Below are 10,185 nucleotides of genomic sequence, written 5' to 3' on the forward strand. Positions count from 1 at the left end.
CTTATGTTCTGTGTAGCTGAGGTATTCTTGGCTTACAGGAAAGGTTGTTAATAGCTGTACTCAGCACAGAACCACCCCAAAGGAAATACTGAAGCTCTCTCAAAATGCTCCACTTGCATTGCATAGTGTCTGGATACGCTGGGTGAAGTTTCTTTCTGTGATGCTCCATAATCACCCACAGTCATGTGGCTCACAAAACAACTCGTGAAACAAACTTTCTGGAACCAAGGAATAGTTTCACAATGGCACGTCTTCTCAGTCAGTGCAAGATATACTGGAAACGTATGTTGATACCTTTTGGTAGACTTGTTGCAGATCAGCTATAAAAATGCTCACAAGGATATAGTCCATGCCGAATATTGGTTGGCAACCTTCAGTCTCGAAAGAGTATGGTATAAGCCTACAGCACCAGGTATTCCCAAGCGGTCTCCCATCCAAGTACTAACCAGGCCTGACCCTGCTTAGCTTCCAAGATCAGACAAGATCAGGCACATGCAGGGTAACAGTTGCTGCATGCCGAATATTAGCCTTGTGCTATACAGACTGCTGATGGGTAGCCCAATCCTGAGCTGCCCGGCACCCAGGGCTGCAGCAGTGCTGGAAATGGCTGCCGCTGCATCCTGTGTGCTTAGGATGCTCCTCAGGAGAAGGGGACTTTCATTCCCCCTTGGGTAAGGTGAGTAGCCCCACAATGGGGCTACTTGATTCTATGGTGACCCAAGGGTTGGCGTAGAATTAAGAGCGTCCGTGTCAGGCGTCTGTGTCAGCTCCACTGGTCCTGCCTCCCGCCCCGCCCCCTCCCACAGCACGCCTCCTCCCTGCCATCTCCCCACCCTCCCTCTGCCTCCCCCACCCCAGAACATTGCCTCCCCCCACGCCCCCACCTAAAAGTTAGCTACTCATCTGGACACTCAGGAATACTGGTAATATCCCTTGATAAAATGGGGTCAGGCAATTTTCACTCTACCTGTAGATTAGAAACTTTTGCACCTGAATTTGTGAAAGAGAATGAAATAACTATATATATAATCAATGCTATGCTTCATTAATTAAAAGCACAGCTTCATTAATTAAAAGATTTTTAGAGCACTCTTTTAGCTTTGCAGTTTAAAGAGGAAAAATCTGAGCTCTGCTGTTGCAATTAAATCCGTGCAGAACACACAATGTCCAGCCATCCTTCATCATGAGAATCATGATGTATTACAGGTTACAGACATTCCTGGTTGCCTTTGAAACCTGGCTGGCACCAATGGCCAGGTCATAAATCAAAAGCAGATATTGCCTATTAATATCTGGAGGCTACACCATGTAATTCCAAGCAGCGTGCTATAATTAAAAGAAAAGAGTAGTCTAAATTCAAATGTGTACACACTACCTATTGACACAATATCTCCATAGTATTTTATGACCTCTTAGATTATCGGGAAGCATCTCTAACTCCGTTTGTAAGGATATAAATCTGGAAGGTTAGCTACAAGTTGCACCATTAAGATTTATGCCTTTATTACTATTAATGATAAATATTCCTGCAATATTTGCAAGTTTGGACGCTTGCCTTGCCATGCTGCATTTTTTTCCTTTCTGTTTTCAGACAGTTTCTTGAATTTTTGCCATGGGCATAAAAATCCACTCCACAGTGAAAACCTGCAGCATGTTCAATCATAAGGACATTAGAACCATTGAATCACAGAGTTGAAATGGGTCTTCAAGGCCATCCCGCTTGAAGCAGGAAAGGTTCTATTGAGTACTCTGGGGTTTGAGCACACTACACTAATCAGACCAATGGGATCTGACTAATGGGGAGAGGTTTACTACTAAATGCTGCTGTACTTGCAGAACACAGCCCACTCTTACTCAACAGGTTTTGGCTGGTCCCCCACACAGAGGATACAGGGTAAGCATACACTTATGGTATGAAACAGTTATTGGTTTGACCATGAACCCTCAGATGCAGGTGGGCTCCCATCTTGCACCAGCAAGGCAATGATGAACACCTTTACATCTGTTGGTGAATACCAGGAACTCAGCTCCTCACCCAGCTCAACACTGATCCCAGGCAGCTGTTCCTGGTCCACTGATCCCAGGCAGCTGTTCCTGATCCACAGTCTCATTAGCACTAGACAGAAAAAAGAGATAGAGCTTAGTGCCATCTTTTTCTTGGTGACACAAGCCCATAACCTTGGATAATCTCTCCCAGGGCTTTCATTATGTTAAGTAGCATGAGGGACATAACAGAATCCAGTGGAACACTATGGTGGTTCTGAAACTTTTGGTTGATGGGAATGGGCTGACCTCCTCTTTTAATAGGGTGATGGGCTGGGAGAGGCAAGACAGTGAGAGTCAAGCAGACTGTTACAAAGGGAGGCCTAGTTATGTACAGACTATTCCCTCTCCAGGCCCTCTTCCCTACTGATGGAGTTCAAGTGGCTTTAATGGCAGCCCATTGGAGCTGCTGCTATTTAATTCCACATCAATTAATGATAAAGCTATTATCTTCCCAGATTTAATCCTGGATTATGCTGATCTGGTTTGTATCACATAAATTAAGCTGAATGAGGCAGAAGAGGTAAATCTCTCTCTTAGCTGTCTCCCAGGTGTCAGAGTGTTGCAATAGCCAGAACTTCAGGGACAGAGAGGTAACATTGCAGCAATTCTTTGAGACTCTATCTTCCTGTTTGGATGTCCTGCCCAGACGTGCCGGGTTCTGAGTGTTTATGCCTGAAACTGGGTGGCTTGCGAATCAGGAAGTGGGTTCTATCAGAATATGGTCACCCTGGTGCCCAATGGTTTCCCTGCCAGGACTGGCCAGGATAGTCTTGGAGGTGGTACTGAAACTCTTGGAAGGATTTCTGCATGAAATTGATTATCTAAACCAGTTGTTTTCAACCTTTTTAATCTCATGGCACACTGAAAAGCCCTAAAATGTTAAGGCACACCATCAGGTTTGACAATTGACAAGGCACACCATGTGGCCAGTGGGAAGCTCACATCCCCCATTAGCCGTACTAATAAATGACCTTCCCCCAAATTTCTGTGGCACACCTATTGACTGCTCATGGCACACCAATGTGCCACAGCACAATGGTTGAAAATGGCTAATCTAAACCTTTTTTCAACCTTGATTCAGGATGGGGCTTGGAACAGAAACTGCATTGTTACCCTAGTGGATGACAGACAACAGGAACTAGATGGGTGGAGTGTTATTGATTCTGCTAGATCTTTCAGCAATTTTCAGTACTACCATCCATGGTATCCTTCCTGATCACCCTGTTAGGATGGGGCTTGGGGCCATGGTTTTGCAGTGGTTTTGATCCTTCTTAGAGGGTAAATTCTAAAAGATTGTTGTAAGAGGTTCCTGTTTGGTATCTTGGCTACTGGGCTATATCTGTGTTTACCAAATTGTGGGTAACGACCACTGGTGGGTTGAAACCCCCATCCCCCAAATCAGTAATTTCACCACAGTCAAGAGAACCTAACCCTGTTGCTCTGAATTGTAACAATATATAGGAACATAAGAACAGCCTTGCTTGATCAGGCAGGAGCCCATCTAGTCCAGCTTCCTGTAACTCACAGTGGCCCATCAGATGACTTTGGGAGCTGTATCCTTATATCCAGTTGCGATTCCCTTACCCCCAGAATTCAGAGATAGGCTACCTCTAAAACCCAGAGATTTGATATAGGAATCATGACTTGTGAACTGTGGTGGACTTTTCCTCCACAAATCTACCTAATCTGCTTTTAAAGGCATCTAGGCCAGGTGCCATCACAATCTCCTGTGGCAAGGAGCGCCACACATTAACCTTATGTAAACTTCCCCAGCCTATAACAGCCCCCCTTTGACTGAGGACTAATCCCAAGGAGATGAAAGGAATTGGTGCCCTCATTCTTGGTGCAATCTGAGGGCCAAATCCTATCCAATTTTCCAGTGCTGGTGTAGCTGTGCCAATGGGGTATGCACTGCATCCTGTGGTGGAGCAGCAGTCATAGAGACCTCTTCAGGGTATGGGAACATTGCGGCTGCACTGGTGCTGGAAAGTTGGATAGGATTGGGCCCTGTAGGGCCTCAGGATTCACCTCTCCCAACCCAGAAGTAACCTGGAAATAACTGGTTCAAGCTGAAAGTTCCCAGGCAGGGTTCTCTCCAGATCTTTACTACTTCCACTTCCTCTGCTCCTGGGTAATGGCCTCTTGAAGGGCTACTGGCCAAGGTAGCCACCTTGAGCAGCAAGGGCAGCCTTTGTAGCTGAATTAGTCAGTCTGGACTCAACTAGCAGGGACTGCTGTTATGGGACTACAGCTAGATAGGCTCTCTGGGTTCTTCCTTGTCATGGGTACTTCCTGAATGATTGTTTGTGCTTTTACTGGTTCTCTAGATGGATGGAAGAACCATGGCCTGTGGACTTGATTGATAGTTGCTGATCATGTTTTCCAGATTTATAAGATATGATATCTGAGAACAATTAGCCCTGCTATGGTTGTTTCCATGATAGAGTTGAAATATTGTCAGGGTGATGATTGATTTATTGATGTTATATGGCTATTCATGAATTGTGTAGTATCCTTGTGGATCTAGTGCAAAATGTGGATGTCTGTGATATATTGTAATAAGGCAATATTTTTGCTATTAAGCTTTTTGATTTTTTTTTTTACCATGAAAAGTGCCATGTGCTCTTTATGGTCTTTTTCACATGGGTTAAGGCACTCATTCTCCCTTCTTTATATTCCTTACTTTGATTTCTGTCCTACCTGCTTCTTCCTTCTTAAAAATAACAAGATCAGACCAATATCCTGACATCTGTGCACTGTTGTAGCACTCGTCCTACACAAAATAATTTCAACACCTGTTCCTTTGTCAATTTCTATAAAGCTATCTGACTAATAACATGATGGGCTGATGGTAAAATCATCTCTTTTGCTATTTGAACATTTTTGATTGAGTAGGATGCACTGTGGGACATGTTGCTTTTTGTGACAGCATGAATTGAGGGGAAAAAATGGATAGGAAAAGAACAAAAACATGTGTCATGTGCCAGCAACGCAACTCAAGCAGGAGCGAAAAATAAATTCTATGTTTGCAGGATGCTATTAGACTAGATTTAGCAGTTGTATTTCTTCAAAAATTCACACTTTAAGAAACAATTTATACTTTGTTGTTAAGGGTGTGTCCAGGAGATATGTCCTTTCATTTATTTTTGTTATCTTTATTTTTTTTTCTTGAGAGGACTATTTTTCGGTTGTAGGAATGGATCTGACAATTCACTGGCTAGGAATAGAACAGTGTATTGCATGACATGGTAAACCTTAGACTTGAGTTTTTGAGGGGATACAGTTTGCAGTTGCAGGCAATAATGTCCCTTGGAACTGGATGGGAACAGTGGTGAACCTCCAAGTGGACAACATCAGTAATGCCAGACGTAGAATCTGGAAGGAGAGCTAGGCCATTTATGTTCATGCAACATCTTTCCTTGAATATAGGAGTTTACACAATTAGTGACCTTCAAGCAGAACTCACCTAACCAGGACAATATTGTGACACACCACAATATTGTGACGACAATGGCCCTGCTTTTGCAGTCACAGAAAAGAGGCAAAACCAGCACATTTACAGAGGCATTGATAGGACATCATCATTCATGTCTGCTGAGCTGCATTTTGTGTGATGTTGTGCATGCTTCATTATAGCTTCTCTACCCTCACAGTCTAACCTCCTTTCCTCCCACAAAGTTTCCATGACAATGTAGGCAACAATACAGAAGAAGGAGGGAAAGACATAGGGGAAAGAACAAATAACTACAATATGTTCCAACTGTACAATAGGCCAGGAAACTATCATTCTTCCTCCTTAGACTTGCCTCTTCCTGCTCATGGCCCAAATTTAATGGTGGATCTCAGGGCAGTCCAAGAGCTCTTGGAGCCTGAGGTATTGGAATACCTGGAATGTATTGGAATTGTGGAAGAGCTGGCAAGGAGGTAGGATGTGGTGTCAGCAGTGGCCCCTTTAAGGGTTAAGGCCTGGGCATTCAACAGAGAATGTGCTGCACTGCTGCAGCCACTTGAAGGCAGTAGGGCCCTCAGGCATAAAAGTACCTGATGAAGGGAGAGTTTGGTGTGGGAAGCAGAAGGAGGAAAGCTTGAGGACAACTAGATTAATGGACTACTAGAACTGCTGATGAACTGATGGCTGAATGGGCTTTGGAGACTGCTGGAGCAGACTGCTTGAAACACTGATATTGGTGTTTGGCTGCTGTGCCCAAGACCTGCTGAGGACCACTGTAGTGATGGAAGGATCTGCTGGCAGGAGAGGGGAGGAAGGAGGACCTCTGCAGGTTGAACAGGTGAGCTTCCCTGGTGGTGGGGTCCAGCAGTGCTGCAGGGCAGAAATAAGGCCATTGTTGGGGAAAGAAGGGGAGCTAATGAGCTTAAAGTGGGCATAATTCTCTAGGTGGAGCTTAGACTGGGAATCTGGCAAAACAAGGTGGTGTACAAAATACTACCACCTTTCCTTTGCATAGTATTTTGCCACATGAAATGCCACTCTGTTGTCCAGTGGTGGGGTCAGCTGTGTCACTTTTGCCCAATACTCTCCTCCACACTTCCTCTTCTGCTCCATTCCCCTTCCCCTTTTTGAAACCAGGGAGGAGAAGGAAGAGTGTTGAAGGTAGACACCACCTTCTAACTTGTCATGTGAAACAACTGTGTCAGTTGGTCTCATAGATGGGCAAGTCCTGTTAAGCCTTGCCTAGAAATGTGAATAGGCCAAGTTGGATATAGAATAACCTATTGGCCATGGGAGGTGGCTGAATTTCAGCATAGCACTTTTTCAGGCATGATTAGATGTTGTAAGCTTTCACAGGATGGAATGCACTTTATCTGAGTTAAAAAATATCCTCAAGCATCTTTTGTTGGTGCTCTGGAAGAAAGATCATGGGGATTGAGAAGGCAATATAACATATGCTTTCCTCATGGAAAGGAAAGCAGAACACATTAGTTGCCCACATAGTTACTCATCATCCATTTGTGGGTAGATATGGGTACATACCTTACAAAGGTTTCTGTCATAAGCACTGAAACAGTGACTCACTAACTTGGAGATTTTCAATCTTTTTCATCTCGCAGCATACTGACAAGGTGCTAAAATTGTGAAGGCACACAATCCACTTTTGACACTTGACAAGGCACACTGCACTGCCTATAGGGGGTTCATTTCCCCAAATGGCCCTACTGATAAATGATCCCACAAAACTACCGTGGCGCACCTGTTTACCTTTCATGGACCACTGTGGCACAGTGGTTAAAAATGGCTGCACTAGCTCCTTATAACTAAGAATATTTCAGAAGGAACATTAATATATGTTTTATCTTTGAAAGAAGCCCAAAATTGGAAGATAGTCTTCCTTGTGTATTGCAATATAATGAAAGCTGGTAGAAAGAAACAATTGTTGGAAGATAAATACTGTTGGTTAGATTCTCCAATTATGATGATGATAAAAAACGAGAGCATAATTTTCCTATTGGTAAGTAGTGTTCAAATTACTTTTATGCAAAACAGTGACCCTTCAAGTAGGTTGCTACTAAGAAGAGCCTCAAAACTTTTAATACCATAGTTTTTAATTAGCTTATAGCCCATGCCAAAGATACAGAATGGTTGGGATTTGATTGTACATGCACCTAACAGTGCAGTCCTAAGCATGCTTACTCGGGAGTAGGCCCCATTGAAGCCAGTAGGTCTTCCTTCTGAGTTGGTTATGAACAATTCTAGCACTGGTATTAACCTGTGGCTGCCTCTTTGCAGGATGTTTCAGCAGGACTACTTGCAAAGAAAATTAAAATGCTGGCTACTGTGGAGGTGGAGCCTAGAAATGATGGAATGTGTGCCTCTCTGATGTACCTGTGAGGTTGACTGAAAGGTGTCTACTGTCATCAGATTGAAAATCCACAGAAAAATGTCAGTACAAAGAGAATGTAGTACCACTTCTGAAATAAAATGATACTTGGGACCAAGCTGAAAGTAACGCAGCTTGCCTTGATTGGATAAACCGCTACAAAGTACCATCAGATTCTTAATGCAAAGTTTTACAGCAAAGCCTTTCTAATTACTGGAAGACACTCTAGGGCTCAGATAATCAAATAATTTACACCTAGATGCTCTGACAGCACTCGGCCTTTGGCCTTGTGCCTAACACCACAATAAAGCGTAAATCATTACAGAGTGATTCACACACTGTCATGTCTTATTGCTTAATTAATTTGTCTGAAATCGCTTTCTCTAAGAAGTCAAGGCAAATGGGATGTGTTGTGTGCATGTTTTTTTTTTGTTTTTTTTTTTTTAACAAAAGGATCAACACATAGCCCCCACACTGTCATGGTAAATGAAATAATCTTATTTCAGTACTTCATTATTCAGTTCAGAACTAACAATTAGTTTCCCTTCTTCAGAGCTACACAAATATACAAGCATCATCATGTGCTATCCTGTTTTACACAAATACTTAGTGGCTTTCACACTTCATTACATTTTGAAGTTGTTAAGCATACAAAAAAATCTTGTATATCAAATAAAATCATAATGGTTAACTTGAGCATTATGGCCATTTGTAGCAGTGCCTCTAAGGATGCAAACTGATCTTTCTGAGGCATGTAGCTTGATCCTGTCCCAGATCCTGTCCAGGTGAGAAGCAAAGCCTGTTTAATTGAACCAACCTAGTGAGCATTGAAATGCCACCTTAAGGTCTTCCAGCCACTCAACCCTTTCACAATCCATATATACTCATGCTCTTACCCTGCAACTTTCCCATATGCTTCTTGCAGCTTTCATTGTCCACAATACTTTATCATGAGATTGGCTAAAGAAGCTTCTCCTTTAACTGGAGCTTTAATCAGAGGTGAGAAATGGGACCATTTAGTCAAAATCTCTCTCTGCCTGTCTTTGTCTCTCTTTCTCTGACACCCTCTCTTACCCTCCTTGCAGTGGTAGTGGTGGAATAAATGCATCTAATATGAATTTTGAGAGTATTTGCTTTGGAACAGTACCATCTTTTCCAGAAAGGTTACTCTCCAGGATTGGCCTGGAGTTTCCAGGGATCAGAATCAATCTTCAGATGATTAGCAATAGCAATACTGGACATCTTAACAGAGTCATCTGGAATTGCCAACATTATTTAATGTTGGGGGGGGGGGGAATCTGCAAGAACTTCAGTCAGAGTTGGTAATACCCTATTTCCAGGATGACATTGTGCTTGGACTAAGCACTCTAAGGTGATGCCATTTTGGAAGGACTTTCTCCCATCTTGCTAGCATTTTGAGGGTGGCTAGGAAGAAACTCATGTGGTGCATGTATGTGGGAAGCTGAGAGCACCTTAAACTTCTCACTTCAGATGAAAAAGTTGAAGGCCAGAACCTATTATGCTAAGTCCCAACATAGCACACACAACCTTGCCAGGTGTGCCATCAGAGGCTGGTATGCATCCATTAGAGGTCCTAACTGCTGCCCCCTCCCATTTGCTGGTGGAGGGATTTGGATAATCACCATCCACTGCCAGCCATTGTCTACTGTTGATAAACTTGGAGGGGAGTCCAATGTAGGGTATTCACATGACCTTTAGTCATTTATTGCCAGCTCTGAGCCTCCTCAAAGAACCTGTTGTGCTATTTCCCACTGCAGCAATGCACACTTCCCATCTTGCACTTTCTTTGGACTGGATCAAGAATAACACTCACGGATAGAGATGTTGCAAGCATTCTAGTGGGGAAGTTCAAAATACTGAATTCCCCTAATCAAAGGTTAATGTGCAGAATCAAAATGAGAATGAAAGGGGAACCCCAAAATTTGACACTTTATGAGTAAATTGACCACTTGCAAAAGTCTTTGCGAACCAGACAGCTGGAACTGGCAAAAGCTTGATCTTTTGATGGCACATTCTGGCCTCTATGAGAGATTGAATTGTTGGTTCTCAAAGGATTATAAACAATAAGCTGTTTTCATACATGCACTTGGATCTTGCACAAAAGCGTGACTTGATTTCACATAGTACACTGGAATGCTCTTGCATCCCTACTCATTGATCACTCCTTTAGGGCCAAAGCACACATGGTATTAAATGTGTGTGCTCACCCATTTTGGTTTTTATTCTTTTATAACAAATAGCACTGGAAGGATTTTTGGCAGGAAGATTATGCAGCAATAAA

General features: G+C 43.0%; 1 pseudogene; it reads right to left on the reverse strand.

The window, feature by feature from the left end:
- Positions 1 to 397: 397 nt before the first annotated feature.
- LOC136650505 (5S ribosomal RNA) lies at positions 398 to 517 on the reverse strand (annotated as a pseudogene).
- Positions 518 to 10,185: the final 9,668 nt, after the last annotated feature.

Source organism: Tiliqua scincoides, chromosome 4 (genome assembly GCF_035046505.1).
Source record: "Tiliqua scincoides isolate rTilSci1 chromosome 4, rTilSci1.hap2, whole genome shotgun sequence".
NCBI classification, from domain to species: domain Eukaryota; kingdom Metazoa; phylum Chordata; class Lepidosauria; order Squamata; family Scincidae; genus Tiliqua; species Tiliqua scincoides.